The sequence below is a fragment of the Schistocerca nitens genome, chromosome 4, assembly GCF_023898315.1.
Source record: "Schistocerca nitens isolate TAMUIC-IGC-003100 chromosome 4, iqSchNite1.1, whole genome shotgun sequence".
Classification (NCBI taxonomy): domain Eukaryota; kingdom Metazoa; phylum Arthropoda; class Insecta; order Orthoptera; family Acrididae; genus Schistocerca; species Schistocerca nitens.
In genome coordinates this window covers 66,721,543-66,743,759 of record NC_064617.1, presented here as the reverse complement: position 1 = coordinate 66,743,759, position 22,217 = coordinate 66,721,543, and the positions used below count along the sequence as shown (strand labels likewise).

The 22,217-nt window shown below is 44.3% G+C and overlaps 1 pseudogene; it reads left to right on the top strand.

Moving 5' to 3' along the window:
- Positions 1-1,148: 1,148 nt before the first annotated feature.
- LOC126253742 (5S ribosomal RNA) lies at positions 1,149-1,266 on the top strand (annotated as a pseudogene).
- Positions 1,267-22,217: the final 20,951 nt, after the last annotated feature.

Sequence of the window (22,217 nt, the reverse complement as noted above, 5' to 3'; positions counted from 1 at the left end):
AGCACTAGAAATTTCATTCAAACGAATAAAAATCGTGAAGTACGGCACTCCAATATTGTTTTTAAATAAAGAAAATATTAAGCACCGCACAAGGCTTAACCGTTCCGCTACATTGGCTCATCGAACAGTGTAACTCTATAAGGACTCTTAACACCTCACGCAACTACTTGTAAACACTGTTGGTATGACTATGAATTACTCACGCTTCGTCGAAGTACAATAGGAAGTAAACAATTACCGCTGTTCTTTATTGCGAAAAAGCAGTTCGTGAGACTCAAACAAACACCTTTCCTTGCTATCGCCTGAATTAGGAGTCTTATTGGTTGTTTGGTTTAATTTATTAATAGAATATGAAGCAATTGGTATAAAGAACGCTTTTTCCAAACTTTCTATAAAAGAAAGTCTGCTATCAAGACATTGCTTTTGTTCTATTACTGTATTTATGACTGAACGTTTCTAAAACTGAAGAGACTCGTCTGTGCTCTGCACTGCAGTCGAGATCTGGCAACGTCGTTCTCTGTTCATTGGCTGACTGTGTTTTCTGACGTCAGATGCGCAGAACGAACCTAAACTCGGCCGCCAAGATATATGACGCGCACTTTAGTGAATCGTGAAGTGGTATTAACCCTCGTGGCCATCGGCGGCCAGTAGGCCTATGAAGGAAGCGCCATTTTGCAGCGAGTTGAGTCAATTGTAGCCGCCCTGAGCTGCTGCATATGTGGATCGCAAAAGTGGTAGATATACATCTGCATCGATACTCCGCAAACCACTGCACGGTGCGTGGCGGTGGGTACCCTGTACCACTACTTGTAATTTACTTTCTTATTCCAAACAGAGCGAGGGAAAAAACGACTGTCTAAATGCCTCCATATGAGTCCTTACGCGCAGTGTATGTTGGTAGAATCGTTCGGGAGTGAACTTCAAATGCCGTTTCTCCAAATATTCTCAACAGAGTTTCTCGAAAAGAATGTCGGCTTTCCTCCAGGAATTCCCATCTGAGTTTCCGAAGTATGTCCCTAACACTTAGTGTTGTTCTTACCTACTGGTAACAAATCTAGAAGCATGCTCTGAATTGCTTGAATCCGACCAAGTACAGATCCCAAATACTTGAGTAGTGCACAATAATAAGTCGCACCAGCGTCCTATATGGCAACGGCCTTGCCACAGTGGTTACACCGGTTCCCGTGAGACCACCGAAGTTAAGCGCTGTCGGGCGTGGTCGGCACTTGGATGGGTAACCATCCGGGCCGCCACGCGCTCTTGCCAGTTTTCGGGGTGCACTCACCCTCGTGATGCCAACTGCGGAGCTACTCGACAGAATAGTAGCGGCTTCGGTCAAGAATACCATCATAACGACCGGGAGAGCGGTCTGATGATCCCACGCCCCTCCTATCCGCATCCTCCACTGAGGATGACACGGTGGTCGGATGGTGCCGGTAGGCCACTAGTGGCCTGAATACGGAGTCCTTTTTTATTTTTATTTTTTTTAACAGCGTCCTATAGGCGGTCTCCTTTACAGGTGAACCACTATTTTCTAAAATTCTCCCAATAAACCGAAGTCGACGATTCGCCTTCCCTACCAGAGTTCTCACGTGCCCGTTCTATCTCATATCGCTTAGTAACGCGACTTGAGTGTGTCAAACAGGACACTAGTAATACTGTATCCTAACATTAAAGGTATTTACTAGTCATCCGAATTAACTTACATTTTTCCTCATTTGGAGCTAGCTGCCATTCATCACACGTACTGGAAAGTTTGTCTAAGTTGCCTTGTATCTTCCTACAGTCACTCATAGGATAGATGCTAAGCGCCTTTAGTTGGTGTCACATTGCAAGGCGTTTGGGTCGTGGAGTGTTATTGTTATGACGTTGAATTAAGGTGAACATCACTTCGTCATGATAAGTGTGCAAAACTTCGTTCAATGCCCGTACTTTAACTGTTTTAGTGGGTTTCACCCTGTACCCAATGCTACGGACTTCTTTTTGTTTATGTGAAATTCGTATGGTTCAAATTTCTCTGAGCACTATGCGACTTATCTTCTGAGGTCATCAGTCGCATAGAAATTAGAAGTAGTAAACCTAACTAACCTAAGGACATCACACACATCCATGCCCGAGCCAGGATTCGACCCTGCGACCGTAGCGGTCGCTCGGCTCCAGACTGTAGCGCCTAGAACCGCATGGCCACTCCGGCCGGCTGAAATTTGTATGTTATGTTTATCAGATGATGTGCCGATTGCACTTGGAAGACAGGGGTTTTATTATTAAAGTTTGTTTAAAGCTGTCTTTTAGTGATTTAAATTTTATCATGTTATCTTAAGTGGTGCTGAGCTTACTGAAAGAGTCCCTTAGTTCGATTTGCAATCATTGGCCCACTAGATTAGGGCACCAACCGTTTGCAAATTGTTTGCTAGTGCTCAAGTACTGGTAGAGTATCATTTCTTGCAAGCAAATTAACTGCTGAAAGTAACTGTGGTGCTATTAACTGAAGCAGTGTAGCTTTTATTTGAAGTTGGTTTTAGAGAAATGTCAAGTTTCTTCTTATCGATGAAAATATTCTTTAATACTATTATAATCGTTTATAAACCCCGATTTCGGGAAGGTTTTTGGGCTTATGAAATCATTATGTCTGTTGTTGCATGTATGTCCCTGTCTTGTTTTCGAAGTTCCCTGTACCAAGTGTAGCCAGACTGTTCACGATGCAGAAGGCGGCCGCTGGCGGCATAATATGGGGCCTCGAGGCGTGTAGTGCCCGTTCAGCAACACAGGGTGGAACAACATTCTAATTAATAATGTTTTTCAGTTGCAGCTGTTTAATTAATGTAAAGATTTTGTGAAGTTTCGTTACCTCTGGGTTATGTTCGTAGCACACCAGAATTTGAACGTAAATTTGCCGTTCCTCTTGAGTTTATGATTGTTCCTGGGCTGTATTTTATTTGCTTAAAGTTCAGTGCTGAATTAATAGAGCTACACAGCATAGTCTCAAGGAAGTCTTACGTGTTAATGGTCTACCTTGCTGATGAAAGACACTGTTCAAGTGGACGGGCCGAACAGTAAAGCCGTCGGCACACGGACCGTGCTGTCGAACGTTAACGTTGAGTGTGCCAAGTCCAACGTGCTGCTGAACGCTCAGGAACGATGCGACTTGTGCATATGGTACGTGCGCCCCAACGTGGTATACGCGATCGCAACGCACTCCAGCCGCAGTTGAGGGAAGTTTCTAGTTCGTAAATCACACTGTTTACTCAACGGGCGCGCGTAAAATTCCCACGTTAGCTCTATTAAAACGCACATTTCCTCCATCGTCCACGAAAAGGAAAGTACCATGTCCAATCAATAAGGACAAGACTTATAAAAGTTCCATTACAAACTGTGCGGTACCAATTTGGAATACTTCTCCGCATAAGAAAACATTATTTCATCATTCCCACATTTTAGTAAAACCCCAAGGTCAGTCTTACTTGGTCACTGTTTCTACCCAGTAGCAGAATTACGAAGCGTAAAAGAAAAAGGAACAAAATATCTTTATACAAGTAGCGCAAGCTGTCCTGTAGATTAAGCCAATCGAACAAAGTCACCCCTCAAAAAATATTATGGCATATACTTATATTAAACTAATAATAAAGTATCAGAACCCAAAAAAACGCGAATGTTGGGAAAAACATTTTGAAGTGTTAAGACGTGAACAACCTCCCCAACAAAAACTCATTATTGGACAGAGACGCTACTAATTACGGTAAACTAACAACACGTTCCTTGCACTTAATCATATCTTGTTACCCTTTGCTAAAAACGTTGATCGTAGATATGTTAGTAATTGAAATTTAATTATAACAAATTGTACCAAGAACAATGCGTTTTGGGTGGATCTTCAGTGTGTCGCTGTCTTCAAATAGCCTACTATCATAATACGCAAGTTACAATTAATATTTTGCCACGAATATGATGTTTCTCATTATTCTATTGGAACAAATCACACAACTAATAACAGGTTTTCCAGTGATTCTCAATTTGCTGGTGCTCAGAAACGGCATATACACATATAGGCTTGAAATGAACGCCAATATGGCGCCTCACAACTCTGTACTGAAGGGAGACGGCGTGGGTATGACGTAGGTGGCGTTGTGCCAGCTCATTGATCAACGCTCAGACGCACGCTCAGAATATTTGACATGCCAGATACTGCTCTGCACGTTCGGAAAGACTCCCGAACGTGCTAATCCACGCTATGACGTCAGAAACTCGGCACGCTCAACGCTCATCGTGCGGATGCACGGTCCGTGAGCCGACGGCTTAAGGTTGAAGCGCGCGTCCAAGATAGCGACTCTGCGGGCAGTGCGGATTATAACTGAGCTTAGGAAGTGTAGTTTGATTTGTGAAACATTTACAATTTTTTCTATCATATTTAACATTGTGAAAGTATGTTTGTGGTAAGGATGATTAGCAACTTCACGTGTGACTCTTGTAGAAGTACGTTCTGTACGGCATCATTTCTGTGATCAGTTCTCTGTTTCGTCTGATGCTATGTACATAATAGAAAGCAGGTGGCATCCTGATAAAGTTCAGATCTTAACGCTTCAGTAAAAGTGGGCCTTAGCCCGTTGATTAGTAGTAGCTTTACAGCTTCACCGCAAGAGCAGCGGACTTACAGTCCACGTGCTCTCACTGTGCTGGGGCGATTGTTTGTAGAAGCCAGACCGGCGGGCATTTTCGGAATTTCAGTTGTTGTGCTTTGGTGTAGCGAGACATGATTAGGACTCTTGCACGTCCTGTTACTCCAGCACTGATGGAGAGACACATACGAGCCGTCTGTCGCCACACAAAGAAGAAAATCGCAATGACACTTACTCTGATGACTGGTTCACGTCATATTCACTGGCAATCATGTATTTTATGCAGGGTGTTTCAAGATCTTTGAGACAAACGTCGACGGCTGACAGATAACGTCATGGGGGACTAACATTTGTTAAGGGGAGACGGAAGGCAAGTGGGCTTCAAAGCAACTTCAGGCCGCGAGTGGCCTACCGGGACCATCCGACCGCCGTGTTATCCTCAGTGGATGATGCGGATAGGAACGGTGTGGGGTCAGCACATCACTCTCCCGGTCGTTATGATTGTAATCTTGACTGAAGCCGCTACTATTCGGTCGAGTAGCTCCTCAATTGGCATCACGAGGCTGCGTGCACCCCGAAAAACGGCAACAGTGCATGGCGGCCCGGATGGTCACCCATCCAAGTGCCGACCACGCCCGACAGTGCTTAACTTCGTGATCTCATGGGAACCGGTGTATCCACTGCGGCAAGGCCGTTGCCAAGTGGGCTTGAAAAATTCGATTTTTAGATTTTAGCATATTTGAAATGCCTGGTCTTTCCTGCGTGAAACGGTTTTTGTTTTATGTAAATACGACAATTTTTTCGTGAGGTATGATTGTTTTCCTGGCGCTGTGTGCAATCTGGCATTTAAACGCCACGCCTTCCTTTTTGCGCCATGCAGAGACAACGCATTCTTTTACTTGTTGTATATTATTTCATGCTTCTATTGTTTTATCGCTTCATTGTTTCCTACCCTGTATCTACAATCGATATACCTGTCTGCTAGCACTCACAACTTTACGCAGACGCCGCTGCTCTCGATCGTTAAGTGCAGGCCGTCGGTCACTGTGTTGTCCGTGGTGAGAGGTAACGCCTGGAACATGGTATCCTCGGCTTGGCCATAAGAAGAAATGTAGGATTAGATTAGATTAATTATTCATTCCATAGACCCATAAAAGAGGGAATCCTCCTGGGTGTGGAACATGTCAGCATGACATGTAAGCATGAAAGAAGCTGTATGGGCTATCTTTTTCCATAAGCTTTCCACAAATGAAAATCCAGTGCACGGTCTTTGTTCGAATGATCCTGACATTTGGTGCAGGTACAGAGGAAGTGCCAGAGATGACCAAAAACATTCTTTACCTGCATCAGTAACGAGTGAAATTAAACCCATATTAGGGACCTTTGTAAAGATACCTTGATGAAGAAATGTCTTCATGGGAAAAACCCAAAATTTAAATGAATATGAATTCCGTCATTTGGAACCGGTTACCGAAAACTGTATTTGTTCAGTTTACAACCCTCAAATTTGGTGTTTGTGATGCTACTTTATGCTTCAATGATGGTGTAATTAGAAAACTGGTTGCTTTGGAATTATTGGGTTTAAAATCTAGTGGAAATACTGCAAAATCATTGGTGCAAATAGATAAAGAGAGAATTCGCAAAGCAAATATTGCTAATTTAAAATGCACAAAAGAAGCCAGACAGAAAAGAAGAGGGACCAAGAGAAGCAAAGAAGATCAGTGTGATTCAGGTGATGTTCAGTATGGTGCAGGAAAATATTAGCGTTAAGTAATTCTAATCAATAACTATACTAGAATTGCAATCATCATCATCATCTTGGACAGTTTCCAGCCACTGGCTGGGTCTGTCGGGAACACAAGCCTCTCCATCGTGTTCTGTCTTTCCACCATTCCCCCTCTTCCACCTTCGTCCAGTTCTCTCCTCTTCTCGTCACACATTCCTTCACTCCCTTCACCCATCTATCTCTTGGTCTTCCTCTGGACCTCTTCCCCTCCAGTTGCAGATCAAACATCCTCTTTGGAATTCTTCCCTCATCCATTCTCTTCATGTGTCCATACCACTGCAGTCTTGATTTTTCTATCCTGTCCTGTACTGGTTCCTCCTTTAGTCTTTCCCTCACATACACATTTCGCACTCTGTCTCGTCTTGCTACACTCAGCCTGCTCCTCTGGAACTTCACTAGCCTGTATTCTACTTTTGCCGCTTTTGTGCATTACCCATGTCTCACTTCCGTATGCCAATATGGGGACAAAGTAGGTTCGGTATATAATTCCCTTGGATTTCTGTGGCACCTCCTTGCTCCAAATAAGCCCCCTAATGCATTTGTAGAGCTGCCCTGCTTTTCTGCACCTTTCATTTATTTCCATTGCGTTTCCCCCCTTACTTTCAATCATGCTTCCCAGGTGCCCCAGGACCGCTACGGTAGCTGGGAAGGCCCTATGGGAACCCTGAAACGTGACGGCTAACGGGGCTCTGGTGAAGCTGCGATAGGCCTAGCAAGCCAGCAGTGGATAAATCAACTGCTTTTAAAAAGGGAACAAAAAAGGGAAAAGAATTGCAATATTGAACTTTAAATGGATTTTTCTCAAAACTACATTTTTTAAATTTCAGGTACCATTATTTAATAAACTAACGGGGTTAGTAACACGAAATTCGGTCAATTTGTACTGCAGATGGTAATAAGTTGTTACATGTACATTGAGAACCACCAAACAATCAGAAACTGTTTTATAATAATTAGAGTAAAAAAAAAGCTAAATTTTACTAGTGAAAGAATAAGTTTTTTTTTCAAAACCATAAGAGGTATTATGTTCATTTTACATGCAAATTGAGGCATATATGTTATATAAAAGCAGCAAAAATTTCATCGTTTTATCACTTACAGTTCTTTTGAAACGTGTACCTATTCAAAGGGTAAAATGGCATTGGCAGAATAGGGATAAAAATTGCCTTCCGTCTCCCCTTAAGAGAGAATGAGGTCGCTCACACTTACCGGCGACACGTTGAAGACTGGTTTTGCCCCTGAGACGCTGCGAGACATAGGCGCTATGCGGCGTTCGTATGCAGTGTGTGTTGCCTATTATGTATCCATCTGCTCCGCGGGGAAGGCGGCAACCTCGAGCAAAATCGAAGTTCTCGATTCGCTTCTAAAATGACCTTCTCCGCTTACAAGGGTAGCGTGCCTGAATTTCATCACTGATTTCGTCCAAATTTGTCGTAGATCCAGGTCTTTCCAGAAACGAAAGTGACAGAAGTGGGTACTCCAGATGGCCAAAGCGTTTAGAGAAAACAGCATATTTGGCACGGGTCGGGTGAGGAGTCAGCCATTTACACTACTGGCCATTAAAATTGCTACAACAAGAAGAAATGCAGATGATAAACGGGTATTCATTGGACAAATATATTATACTAGAACTGATATGTGATTACATTTTCACGCAATTTGGATGCATAGATCCTGAGAAATCAGTACCCACAACAACCGACTCTGGCCGTAATAACGGCCTTGATACGCCTGGGCATTGAGTCAAACAGAGCTTGGACGGCGCATACAGGTACAGCTGCCCATTCAGCTTCAACACGATACTGCAGTTCATCAAGAGTAGTGACTGGCGTATTGTGACGAGCCAGTTGCTCGGCGACCATTGACCAGACGTTTTCAATTGCTGAGAGATCTGAAGAATGTGCTGGCCAGGGCATCTGTCGAACATTTTCTGTATCCAGAAAGGCCCGTACAGGACCCGCAACATGCGGTCGTGCTTTATCCTGCTGAAATGTAGGGTTTCGCAGGGATCGAATGAAGGGTAGATCCACGGGTCGTAATACATCGGAAATGTAACGTCCAAAAGTGCCGTCAGTGCGAACAAGAGGTGACCGAGACGTGTAACCAATGGCACCCCATACCATCACGCCGGGTCGCCAGTAGAGCGATGACGAATACACGCTTCCTATCTGCGTTCACCGCATTGTCACCAAACACGGATGCGACCATCATGATGCTGTAAACAGAACCTGGATTCATCCGAAATAATCACGGTTTGCCATTCGTGCACCCAGGTTCGTCGTTGAGTACACCATCGCAGGAGCTCCTGTCTGTGATGCAGCGTTAAGGGTAATCGCAGCCATAGTCTCCGAACTGATAGTCCATGCTGCTGCAAACGTCGCGGAACTGTTCGTGTACATGATTGTTGTCTTGCAAACGTCCCCATCTGTTGACTCAGGGATCGAGACATGGCTGCACGATCCGTTACAGCCATGCGGATAAGACGCCTGTCATCTCGACTGCCAGTGATACGAGGCCGTTGGGATCCAGCACGTCGTTCTGTATTACCCTGCTGAACCCAGCGATTCCATATTCTGATAACAGTCATTGGATCTCGACGAACGCGAGCATTAATGTCGCGATACGATCATCCGCAATCGCGATAGGTTACAATCCGACCTTTATCAAAGTCGGAAACGTGATGGTACGCATTTCTCCTTACACGAGGCATCACAACAACGTTTCACCAGGCAACGCCGGTCAACTGCTGTTTATGTATGAGAAATCGGTTGGAAACTTTCCTCATGTCAGCACGTTGTAGGTGTCGCCACCGGCGCCAACCTTGTGTGAATGCTCAGAAAAGCTATACATTTGCATATCACAGCATCTTCTTCCTGTTGGTTAAATTTCGCGTCTGTAGCATGTCATCTTCGTGGTGTACCAATTTTAATGGCCTGTAGTGTATGTTAGCGTAGTTTCCAGGCAGTAATTTTTGCGGAATGAAAAGATCGGTCATGTGAGGGCGGTGGATTTGAGTCCCAATGTGGAAGCTTTTTTTCTATTTTCAGCTTTTATACCGCAAATAAACCGAGGTAATGCTGAATATATTTTATCTAATGTGATTAAGCGCTACGTCAATTGTCTCATGCAGACGGCAAACAGATCCACAATTATACGACGAGACTTTTCAAGATGAAGGTGGATTGCCATCGTGCAGTATTAAGGTAATTTCCGCCCATCCCTCCCCCCCCCCCCCCCTCCCCTCAGATACACACCGCTAGCGCAACCATGCGATGTCTATTTTTATGCCATCTATAAAATTTCGTCAGGAAGCTTCAAAAGTGCTTTCGTCGAGAGAGACAAAGAAATAAGAATGCATGAAAATACATTCCACTGTAAATCACAAGTCAGCCTCTCCAATATTTGGCGAAATGATGGGTTACGTTTGGTTTAGTGCCAAATTGTGCTACGAGAGAAAACTTTTCTGAATGTAAACCACACTTTTTCTGCGTAGAAACTTTAAAACAACCAAGTAATTGAAAAAATGCGGCTTCTACAACGTGTGCAAGATACCAAGAAAATTTTACGTTTAATATTATAGAGCGGTTGTAAATCATGAAATGTAAAATAATAAAATTATCTAATTTTGTATACGAATTTAATAATTTACTGACCGGCCGAAGTGGCCGAGCGGTTCTAGGCGCTACAGTCTGGAACCGCGCGACCGTTACGGTCGCAGGTTCGAATCCTGCCTCGGGCATGGATGTGGGTGATGTCCTTAGGTTAGTTAGGTTTAAGTAGTTCTAAGTTCTAGGGGACTGATGACCTTAGAAGTTAAGTCCCATAGTGCTCAGAGCCATTTGAACCATAATAATTTATTTGCTATTCACGCCTTTTATGAAAATATTAATAAACGCAACACATTGAGCGTTGTCTCGGTTTATTTTCAGTGCAAGTAACGTGCTATTTTTCTTAAATACTTGGTCTTTTGGGGCTTCTAATATTGTCTCGCTCGTTTCTGAGTAATATCTGCATATTTGGACGGAAACGGTGATGACTAGTAAGCGCGGTCCCCTCATTCTTATGATTTTCCCGTAGAAAATCACTGTCAATTTACTAGGACATGTAGTAGGCCGCACACCTGGTTGCTAGAGTGACATTTTGTCGTCTCAGGGCCGGCTAACACTGAACGAGGGCTAATGAAGCTGGGAAGTGTTAGCAAATATTTTATTTGTAACAAAATTTGGTGATAGATATTCCAGACTGTATGGCCAGACGTTTCGTCCAGAGCTGCGCTGGACATCTTCGGAGGTGCTCCTGACGACCCTGTGTCATGTCGTCGCCGAAGAAGTCGAGCGCAGCTCTGCACGATTCGTCAGGAACCACGTCCATACAGCCGGAAAGACTCATCAGCAAGTACGAAAGCTATATTTAGATTAAAGTTCAGTCTTGATCACGTTATGTCTGTTTTAATGAGTAACCGGTTTCGGTTTTTTCTATAAAACCATCTTCAGACCCATTGGCTCCTTTGGGCTGGTAGGTGGAGCTCTCCTTGCTGCTGCACAGCAGCAAGGAGAGCTCCACCTACCAGCCCAAAGGAGCCAATGGGTCTGAAGATGGTTTTATAGAAAAAACCGAAACCGGTTACTCATTAAAACAGACATAACGTGATCAAGACTGAACTTTAATCTAAATATAACAATTAATTGATCACTGTATTCCAGAAATGTTTACCAAAAAAGTACGAAAGCCTTCATTGGTTTGTAACGAAAGTTGTTCCCCATGATGTGATGTTTTATCTCTAGACGTTTTTCGCAAAGACTTTGAAACACTCTGGATACACATGCTAAGCGAGGTTCGCAGTAATACCCACTCGACATCTAGTAAAGCGAAGTGGCCCAACTCCGTTGTATTTTTGAGTTCGGCTGACCTGGAACCTTTGTGTCCACATTTCACGCCTTTTCCAAAGAGGACAAAAAATACGTATTTTAATCCTAATTTGTAATCAATACATGACTTGCAGAAATAGTTCTTGAGCCTGCGGAAGACTGTGTGCTTTATTGACAGTTTGTCGACGATTAAAACTATGTCCTGGCCTGGGACCCACAAGGGAACTGTCGGGTGCGACACGTCGAAACTTGCCCGGAAATCTTTTACACAGGAAGAAGATACCAAAAGAAACAAAATGTCAGAATTGTACCTGCTGAGACAGGCTGATAGTATTTATGGAGAAAAATTTTAAAAATGGCCAAAAACGTAGCTCGCCAGGTGGCTGGAGGAATGTGCACCCCTGTAGCAGCTGCGGAAGACAGCGTATGCACAACATGGCTGGTGCATAACCTTAGTTGAAGGCACAACGGCAAACAGGTCACACGGCACGACGAGGTCGTAATTTGTAAAGTGAATTTCAGTTGCGTTGATAGTTTCTCTAATACAGTTATGCATAGTTACTATTTACTTGAAATTCCAGTTAATTTAATAGCCATAAAAATTAGCATATTCTCTTGTGGTATCGCTAATTGTTAACAATGGAGATGAAACTGAATAGATTTTCTTTGCGTTTTCTTCGTGTGTACTAGCTTACAGTATTTTCTTTCGTGAAGGTTGCAGTATTTCACAGTAATGTGGAATCCAATTAACGTTTTCAGACTTGCGAGAACGTTTTATGCAGACGAAATCCAGAAGATCCACATAGAAGAAACAGGAAATAACTGACGATTCCGTGAGTTGTGAGTCAAACGATGATTGTCGTGCTAATTAAAGTCCAGAGCAAAAACACAATATCTTCCTAGCCCTAATAAAATATATACAGTGATAGGCCTCGGTGTCGAAGAGAACGCTGCAAAAAGATTGGTTAAACGAAAGAGGGAGAAAACGCTTTAAGTTAAGCAGAATGCGAAGCCGGTTCCATTTCGTAAAATCTGAACGTGCACTGCGTAAATGGAACAAAGATTTACACGCCAAAATAAATCTTGCAGAATTGTGGAACGAAAACTATTCGAAAGATTTAGAACTGGTCGTTGGAGTCAATGCACCGTTACCGAAAGATCAGTACGTGACTGGGCCCTGTCATTTGCAAGTGAGATTAACATTACTAATTTCAAGGTCACTTCGACTTAGTTAAATTTAGGAAATTACGCGGAAAAGGAAGTAAAAAATTACAAGGTTTACTTCAAGTAAACATGTACAGGAAATGTGAGTAATAGGTAAAACGAATACTATAGAGAAATTCATGGCTGACGCGAAGACGAAGCTAAAATATGTACTCTGTATAAAGCCAACCAGTCAAGTTGCGTGTAAGAACTACATGTAAACCGCACTTTATCATTTCGAGTAAGAGAAAGACAAAGTGTCTCGTGTAGGCAGTGAATGCTGTGACACATTCGTATACGGCAATGCCAGTGGTAAAAAATAGTGGCTTACTGTTTCCGCAGCGTTATACCTGTCTCCAGGAACATTCAGGTAAATTACATCCAAAAGTTAGGAAAACGACCGTTTAGACTTTTGGAACTACTACTGGAAATAATCAGGGAACTGTTTCATTATTAGAAAATACACAGTATTCAATAAGTGTCATAAAATCTGTGCTACATAAATTGTTGTTGTAAAATAATTTAGGTCAATATATAACATTCCCGACTGATGAAAGTCGTCTGTTATTCGTGTAACAATTACATCCGCAAGAGTTTAGCTGCCGGCATGATATGCAACTTGTTCAAAAAATTAACCATTTGAGACATTTTTTGTATGGTTGCTGCAGTCATTGCCTTTTAGGCTACCCCAGATGGAAATGTCAGGTGGTGTTAAATCAGGTGACCTTAGGGGCCATAGTCCTTTCGCAATCACTCTGCTGGGGAAAAATGATTCACCTCAGCCATGGTCACTTGAGACGTTTGGCATGTGACACCATCCTGTTGGTAGCAGCTGAGAGTAAGTTTTTCATCGTCCAACTGGTTCACAAATTCCCGAAATACTTCGATGTAAACTGCGCTTGTCACAGTTGACTCGAAAGAAATTTGTCCGATTATGCAACGCTGTGATATTTCACAGAAAGCGCTAATCTTTTGTGAATGCAGGGGTTGCTCGACCAGTGCATGTGGATTTCCATTAGACCACAAACGTGTATTCTGCGAGTTTACATAGCCGGGGTGGTGGAACCACTTCTCACCACTGAGCCATGTGTTCTGCAATATTCCTGGACTCTGAGCGATAAAGTACCGAAACCGAAGGGAAAATGTAACGCGTTTGTCTTTTTTATTGTAATTCAGTTCCTGAGCAACTGTAAACCTGTATGGATACATGCCGGCTTTCTTCGCAGCTCTGTGACAAGTGCTCCGTGACATTCCACATTCCTCAGGTAAACGTCGGCAAGACTTTTTAACAGAGGTCAACAAGCGTTTCACGTCAGTCACTTTTCCTTCCGATAATGGCAGCCGTCCCCCGCCTTGAAGATCCAACCTGTTCCACTGCAAACATTCGCCGGCGTGTCTTAAAGGAACCGGTAAACCAATATTTTTTCACAAGAAACAATTGCTTTTCGACAGAATAGCGATATATTGCCAGCAAACACTGAACCCTGAGCTCCAGTCACAGTGACCTGGTGGAATACATTGTTGCAAAGTGCATTGTTGCTACGTAAAATGTCAAAAATTACACGCTGCAACTTCTGCGGAATTGCTATAAATATTTGTGGGGCTTCTTTCGAGTGGTACGCTCTGCAGACTGCCTGACAGTCTGGAGCTAGGAGAGCGGCATGCAGGGCAATTAGGTAGATCCATCAGATAGAATACCCAGCAGTCTGGAGTTAGAAGAGCGGTGTGCAGGGAGACCAGCTAGATGCGTCCTCCAGAGTGCCCCACAACATGTTAATGTGCGAGCTGTGGTATCAGTCATTTGACAGTACGCACAGTATCGGTGGGCCTAATTTTATTTTATATAATTTTTCTGTTGTCGCGTTTTTTCATTTATCACAGCATACCAGACTGAACATATGAGGTATTTAAGGCTACGGTTGTCAATATTTGACCACTCTTGTTTCGATTTTAGTCCTTTATTCCCTCTATGGAAGAGGTTGGTCATCTACTCTAGTGGCAAAATATTGTTCTGTGTTCATCGATAGAAATCAAAACTTCCGATGATCATTTTGTAATGTTATGTGAGCCTCACTGCCATTTCTTTTTAACTAATTTGTGCCTGATTTTATTCTGAGACGCTCAGTAATGTATGTAAATACCGTAAATGTAAATGTGATTCAAGAAGTACTTGAAGTGAAGTGAAGCGCAGCTGGACAGCAACAAACTCTTTAGCGCGCAATCCCCGCAACGATAGTAGTTGTGAATCTTTGAGTATGGACTCTAAAAAAAAAAGACAATTGATTCATTAAAAAAAGAGTACTCTTAATCTGAATCTTGTGGAGAGAGGACGTGTTGCTAGGCCGTCACTCAGAACGTATTGTTACATTTAATGAAAATTGATATTTCAGTGATAAAACCGAGTGAAGTATGGGTAAGAGTTGCCAAATATTTATGTAGACCAATTTTTTGGAAGTGAAGAATAGAAATATCCTGTTTTTTGGAAAAGGAGGTGAACTTCATTGTCGTCGCTGTCTATCAATCGACAGAATTGTAAGTGTACAAAGTTCATTAAAATACAGGAAAAGAAATGAATTTTCTATAGTTTTCATTCGATACGTAACAACCTCTCATGATTTCTTAATTACAGTAATTGGATTATGATCTTGTACAATAGTGTGGTGCTGAACTCCACTAACCAATTTTGATGTAGGAGGGCGTGTAGTTTGAAGGAAATTTGTGTGCCAAGCTATCTCATTTTCTCACGAAAAGCATATTGCTATTTGATCGTATTTACTTACAACAGTAGTCCCTTAGGTATGATAAGCTACGAAAACTTGCGCTCAAAGCTATCCGCAATACGGCCAAGTAACCAACAGAGTCTTACATTAAATCTTAAAGAATAACAACTTCCTCCAAATTGTAAAACATCACCAACTGGTGCAGAAGCTGATCATTTAAGGAGGCAACAACCAAAATTCAGGTACCAGATACGACTTAAAGTAAAGTCTCAATCAAAATCAATCTCTCTCTCTCCAAACACATATGTAAATATTCATATTATTAAGATAAAAGTCATTTTATAAATTCTCCTTGTGCTGTACGCTTAGTAATGTCCTCTAAGACAAAAATAAATGAATTAGCCGGCCGGAGTGGGCGAGCGGTTCTAGGCGCTACAGTCTGAAACCGCGCGACCGCTGCGGTCGCAGGTTCGAATCCTGCCTCGGGCATGGATGTGTGTGATGTCCCTAGGTTAGTTAGGTTTAAGTAGTTCTAAGTTCTTGGGGACTGATGACCTCAGAAGTTATGTCCCATAGTGCTCAGAGCCATTTTTAAATTAATTAATTACTTAATCGACGCAGCACAGGAATCATCCGAATGGGTGGGAAATCGGTAAATGGGTGCACAAGTACAGACAAACGAATGATTACAATTTCATAAATGTTGGATAATTTGTTCAAGAGAAAGAGTTTCACAAATTGAGCAAGGTAACAGCGTGTTGGGCAAGCAGCTGTTCTGCTTGTCATTGATTGACAGATTTGTTGGATGCCCTCCAGAGGAGTGTCCGCAGCTCGTGGTCGTGTGGTAGCGTTCTCGCTTCCCGCGCCCGGGTTCCCGGGTTCGATTCCCGGCGGGGTCAGGGATTTTCTCTGCCTCGTGATGACTGGGTGTTGTGTGATGTCCTTAGGTTAGTTAGGTTTAAGTAGTTCTAAGTTCTAGCGGACTGATGACCATAGATGTTAAGTCCCATAGTGCTCAGAGCCATTTGAAGCCATCCAGAGGAGTATCGTGCCAAATTCTGTCCGATTGGCGCATAAAGATCGACAAAATTCTTAGCTGGTTACGGGGCCTTGCCCATAGTGCTCCAAATGTTCTCATTTGGGGGAAAATCCGTCGACCTTGTTTGACAAGTACAAAGACACACAGTAGAAATTCTTGATGAATGCGGGCAGGCGTTACCTTGCTGAAATGTAAGCGCAGGATGGTTTGCCACGAAGGGCAACAAAATGGGCGTAGAACGTCGTCGCCGTACCGCTGCGGATGACAAGCAAAGAGGTCCTGCTATGAAAAGAAATGGCACCCCGTACCGTCACACCTGGATGTCGAGCTGTATGGCAGCCGACAGTCAGGTTGGCATCCCATCGCCGTCCGGGACGCGTCCAGACACGTGTTCGTTGGTCACTGTGGCTAAGCTGGAAGCGGGACTCATAAATGAAGTACATTTTAACGCAGTCAATGAGATTGTAAACCAACGTGCCCAACCCCATTGCAAACGGGTCAATGGTATTCAGCTCAGCGCCCTTGTGTGAGCTGCCTGTTAATGGTCCCTGTGCTCACTGAAGCACGAGTTGCATGTCGGATCGACGATAATGGAGAATCCGAGGCTCTGAATGGCACTATGATGATTGCTCGGTTTTCACGTTATTTCATCTCTACAGTTCGACCGCTTCTATCTTGACGCTGTTTGGCCATGGTTCATATATTCCTGCCAACATCATCGAATAGAGGCATCGCCATTTTACAAATTTATAGCTGTTCGACTCGGTTGGTTGATATGGGGGTGGGGACCAAACAGAGAAGTCATCGCTCCCTTCGGAGTAGGGAAGGATGGGGCCCTTCAAAGGAACCATGCCGGCATTTGCCAGAAATCATGGAAAACCTAAATCAGGTTTGAACCATCGTCCTCCCGAAAGCGAGTCCAGTGTGGTATCCACTGCGGCACCTCGCTCGGTAGCGACTCGGCGATTACTCCAACCGGCTTCTTTGAGCCCAACTATACGTCCTCTCCCACAAGCTGACATTTGCATAAATTGACATCTTGGGCTGTCGGGTGTCCTGCCGGATATCAGCGTCGTACTTGCACGATACTTCGGTAGTGTAACTCGTTACCTTCATCAGGTGCGACCTGAGACTACTCCTCAAGTGGACGTGGTCCAGTATTTATGCCTGTGGCCTTCCCCCTTCACCCGGCGCTCCCTCTGCGGTCCGCGGCCGCTCGCTGCGATCTTCTGGAGCGTTGTCGTTCCCTTTTCCGTCCGCTGCAGTCCTGGGTGTTCTCTTTGCGGTCCGTGCCCGCCAGACACGATCCTGGGTGTTCCATCTTCTGTCTGGTGCGTTTGGAATCCCGTCTGTGGCAGCAGACATTACCCCTGTGGTCCTCTCCCGCTCACTGTGATCTGCTGGAGCGTTGCCGTTCCATTTTCGGTCCACTGCGGTTCTATATGTTCCCTCTGCGGTGCGCACCTGTCAGTCCCGACCCTGGGCGTTCCATCTTCGGTCTGGTGCGCCTGGAACTATGTATGGGGATCGTTCTCCATGTCCACGCCTTCAGTTCTTCTATTTGTGGAGTGCTGCAGCTGCCCCCGTTGCTTCTTCAGCAATTCCAGAGCAGGATCCCAGGCTCTACTTAGCTGGTACCCTGTGTCACGGTTCATGACGTTATCGGTCACTTTTATCTCTATTGACTCCCTTATAACAGTCCCAAAACCTGGGCGTCTGTGCTAGAAACTTGGTTTCTTCATAATTCATGGCATGACCTAGTTCTGTGCAGTGTTTGGCAATGGATGATTTTGTTGCCTGCCTTAATCGGGTGTGCCTCTGATGTTCCTTGCACCTGATATCTGCTGTTCTTATCGTCTCGCCAATTTCCGTAAACCCAGGTCGTCCTTGACATTTTCCACCAGTCCCCCAATCTTGCTGGATGGACAGAAAACACACTTGATATTGTGTTTCCGGCAGAAATAGAGCCAGCATAGGGCAAATACGCTACCTTATTTGCTTCATCTTGCTCTACTTCTGGAACTTGTGGTGTAGTGGCTGGTTGGAGTGCCATCTCAATTTGTTTCGGTGTATATCCATTTTTGCAGAACACTGTTTTGAGATGCTCTATTTCTGTCGGTAGTCTTCCTTGGTCTGACAAGGCACGTGCTCTGTGGACCAATGCCTTAAAGAACACCGTTCTTCTGTGCAGGGTGGTGACAGCAGCTGGCCTGCAGATATAAATCATTGTGTGTGGGTTTCCGATGAAAACTGTGGCCAATTGATCCATCTGCTTTCCTTTCAACTAGTACATCCAGAAACGGCAGCTGGCCATTTTTCTCTTTTTCTATGGTGAAATTGATATTGGGTTGGCACGAGTTAAGATGTTTCAGAAACTCATTGTCCTTCCCATGAGGCCAGATTACGAAGGTGTCATCCACATACCTGAAGAATCATGTATGTTTATATTTGGCCGTCTCTAATGCCCTCTCCTCAGATCTCTCCATGAACATGTTGGCAACCACAGGAGACAGTGGGCTACCCATACTACGCCTTCAGTTTGTTCGTAATATTGGTTCCAGTACAGGAAATACGTGGATGTCAGTGTATGCCTGAACAGGTCCAGCAAAGCACCATAAAATTTTTCTGCAATCAGTTTTAGTGAGTCTCTCAATGGGACCCTGGTAAACAGAGATACCACAACAAAACTAACCATGATGTCTGAATCTGTGATGCGTAGTCACACCTGAGGAAGGTAACGAGTTACGCTACCGAAATATCGTGCAAGTACGACGCTGATATCCGGCAGAACACCCGACAACCCAGGGTGTCATTAGACCGCCGATAAAGCCTAAAGAATTTGCATACAATATGAAGCTGATAGATGAATGTGGCTCCTAAATGAAAAATTGCGGAAGAGTCTCAGGGCAGTGAAAACTGCAGTTTTTCATAACAGACAGTATGGGCATATGAACAGTTAAAGTAAGAAAATAGTGCAATGGGCACTGTGAGAGCAAACAGACGTTTTAGTGTGTTGAAAGCATTTCAAGGACTGTATTATACACTTTACTTCTGCTTACCCATAATAGTGAATGATGTTAGTTACAGTTAAGAGGTTCGTCAGAGGTACAAACTTAAAGCCGGAACTGCTACGCGCCAAGGATAAGAAATTATTAATATCTTAAGTGTAGAGCGGATACCAGCACAATCTTAATAAATAGGAAGCAGTCTTCAATCTTGTATCCACGAACCAAGGTATACGAAAGGTATTTAATTAGTTTAATGATCAAATCAGAGGTCCTCAAGAACATTAGCTATCCTCGTAGAATTATTCTTAGCACAGTTTTAAATGTAATTTAATAGAGGCAAGAAAATGTAATGTAAAATATTCCACTAATTTCTCCTAAAGGTTGTTGTGGTCTCTAAGGTGGGGGGGGGGGGATGAGAGGGGGGAGGCTTACTGGCTGCATGAAAGACATCAGTGCCACTGAATACAGCGACAGTGACCAAGTGTGACTTAGAATTGGGCACAGACCTCTAGGACTTAAAATTATATTACCAAAATAGCAGCCTGAAATTTAATTAAAATTGGGCCCCCAAAATGTTTTAATAGCTTTTACTCAAGGTATAAGCCTATTTCCCCCCTAGGGACAGAGTTGAGCACGTGCCGCAAACCCTTTCAAAGTCACATTCAACAGAAAATTGGAGAGCGCAGCACAACTAAAAAAAGTTGAAAAGCCCAGCAGCAGGACAGCACCAAGCTCCTTCAAACACAACCGACAGCAGGCACTGGAGACAAGTCTCTGGAGAACATACAAATGATGTTCACCATAAATATAAAGAAGCAGACTCGGGATTTTTCCTCGACCAGGGAACCAGAAGAATCCATTGACTCAATGCCTGGCAAAATCCTGTGGTGAGGGCGTTCCGGTCGTTTAGTGCAGAAGAAGACACGACTAGTGGGCTTCGCTGAATCGTGCAAAATTCTCGGGGAGGAACCCAGAAACTGTGCAAACGGGTGTAGCCAGCGAACAAGTGGACTGGCCCATAGACCTTTGAATCATTTCCGTGGTGTTATTTACACTACGCTGCTCTATAGGCTAACCGAGGCCGAAATCCAATTTTAACTCTCTGATAAGGGTGTCGTTGCTGCCCATAGTGTCATGAAACAGGTAGACTCCTCCTTAGTGTCCACCTGCACTCTTTTTCTCAGTTTTGATAGCTCGGTGCTTCCATCCAAGATCAAACCAGGCTATAAAATTGTCACAGTCTTGCCATACATTTCGAACCCAATGCGCTGCTACCAGTTTCATCGTTTCAACCACACTAGAATGTCTTGTCGATAGCCAAATGTGTAACCTGTGGTAGAGATGCGCACGAGGGTGATTGTCCGCCTCCTTCTCCCCGCTGTATCAACAGCAATGGCTGCCATAGCGCCTCCTCTCAGGATTGTCCCGTGTATCTTGATGAATGGGCTGTCCAAGAAATCCAGATAAAGGAAAAAGTGCCTCACCCAGTTATTGGCTAGTCGCATACCCTGCGTTTTCCCCTCCGGCACCTATAATTCTTGTTATCCCTCGCTCCATGAAGGACATGGTCATCAAGACATGTGATCTCCAGCTCAGCTCTGAGATTGTGAAATCGCCCAGTGTTAAGGTAGCATCGCCATCCCCTCGTCCAGCAACAAGCCATGAGGTTCTCGCCTCAAGGGGCGAAGCCACCAGCTACACAACCGGTAGGCCAGAAAGGAAAGCAGGAGTACTCCTGTGAAGACTTCCTACGTACCTCCAGCCAAACAACACCCGAGTCTTTCTCTAACTGGAAGGCTGGAAGAAGTCCACCAAAGACAAATTGTCTTCTCCTTCGGCGACTCGAAGATCCTCTTCGCCAGTGTCGCCACGTGATACCTTAGTCCGGCTCCGTGTCACCTGTGTGCACCACCAACCGCTTTTCAGCGTCTGAGTCCACAGACTGACCACACAAGGAAGCCGATGCTTCTATGGACCCCATGGAGCAGGATACTCCTGCTTCTGTGCCCTGTTGTAGCGATTCTACACGGGCTGTCACTCTACAGCCTCATCATGGCTTTCCCCATCCATCATGACATCCCCACCTGACTTTTTCCATCTGTACCATTTATGTCCCTCCATAATTCGATGCCACCAGGGCAGACTTCCTTCAGGTTATTGGGGAGCTACCTCCCCCATTTTTGCTACTCGGTGACTTTAATGTGCATCATCCCCTTTGGGGTTCTCCCAGGACCTGTCAGAGAGGTGCGCTCTTGGCTGACTTTCTTAACCAACTTAACCTCTTCTGCCTTAACACTGGGGCACCCTCTTTTCTTTCCGACTCCTCACATACCTGCTCACATTTGGACGTATCGTTCTCCTTTGCCAAGCTTGCCCATCGTCTTGAGTAGTCCGTTCTTTTTGATACTTACTCGAGCACCCATTTCAGGCTGGCTGGCAGCTCTACTCCTCCCTGGCAACCTTCAAAGACCAAGATTTCCCCAGTTGTGGTGACCAGGTGGAGTATATCACAAATGTGAGAACGTTCCATTCCTCGTACTTTACCGTGTCGTGTCGCAGCCCCTTGGTGGACTGAGGCATGCCACGACGCAATTCGCGCACGGAGACGTGCTCTCCGCGTTTTTAACCGTCATCCTACGATGGCAAACTGGATTCATTATAAACAGATGCGTGCACAGTGTCGTCGCGTTCTTCGGGATAACTAAAGAACTAGCAGGATTTCATTCACTAGTTCTTTTAACAGTTCCACCCCTTACTCTATCGTGTGATCCATCCTCCGACGGCTCTTTGGGACCAAGATACATACCCCAGTTTCGGGTCTGACAGCAGCATACGATGTCATCATGGACCCTATTGCTATCTCCAACACCTTGGGCCGCCATTTGCGGACATTTCGAGTTCTTTCCATATCACCCTGCCGTCCTCCATCGGAAACGAGTGAAGGAGGCTCGGGCGATACCCATCTCTTCTCCGAATCTTA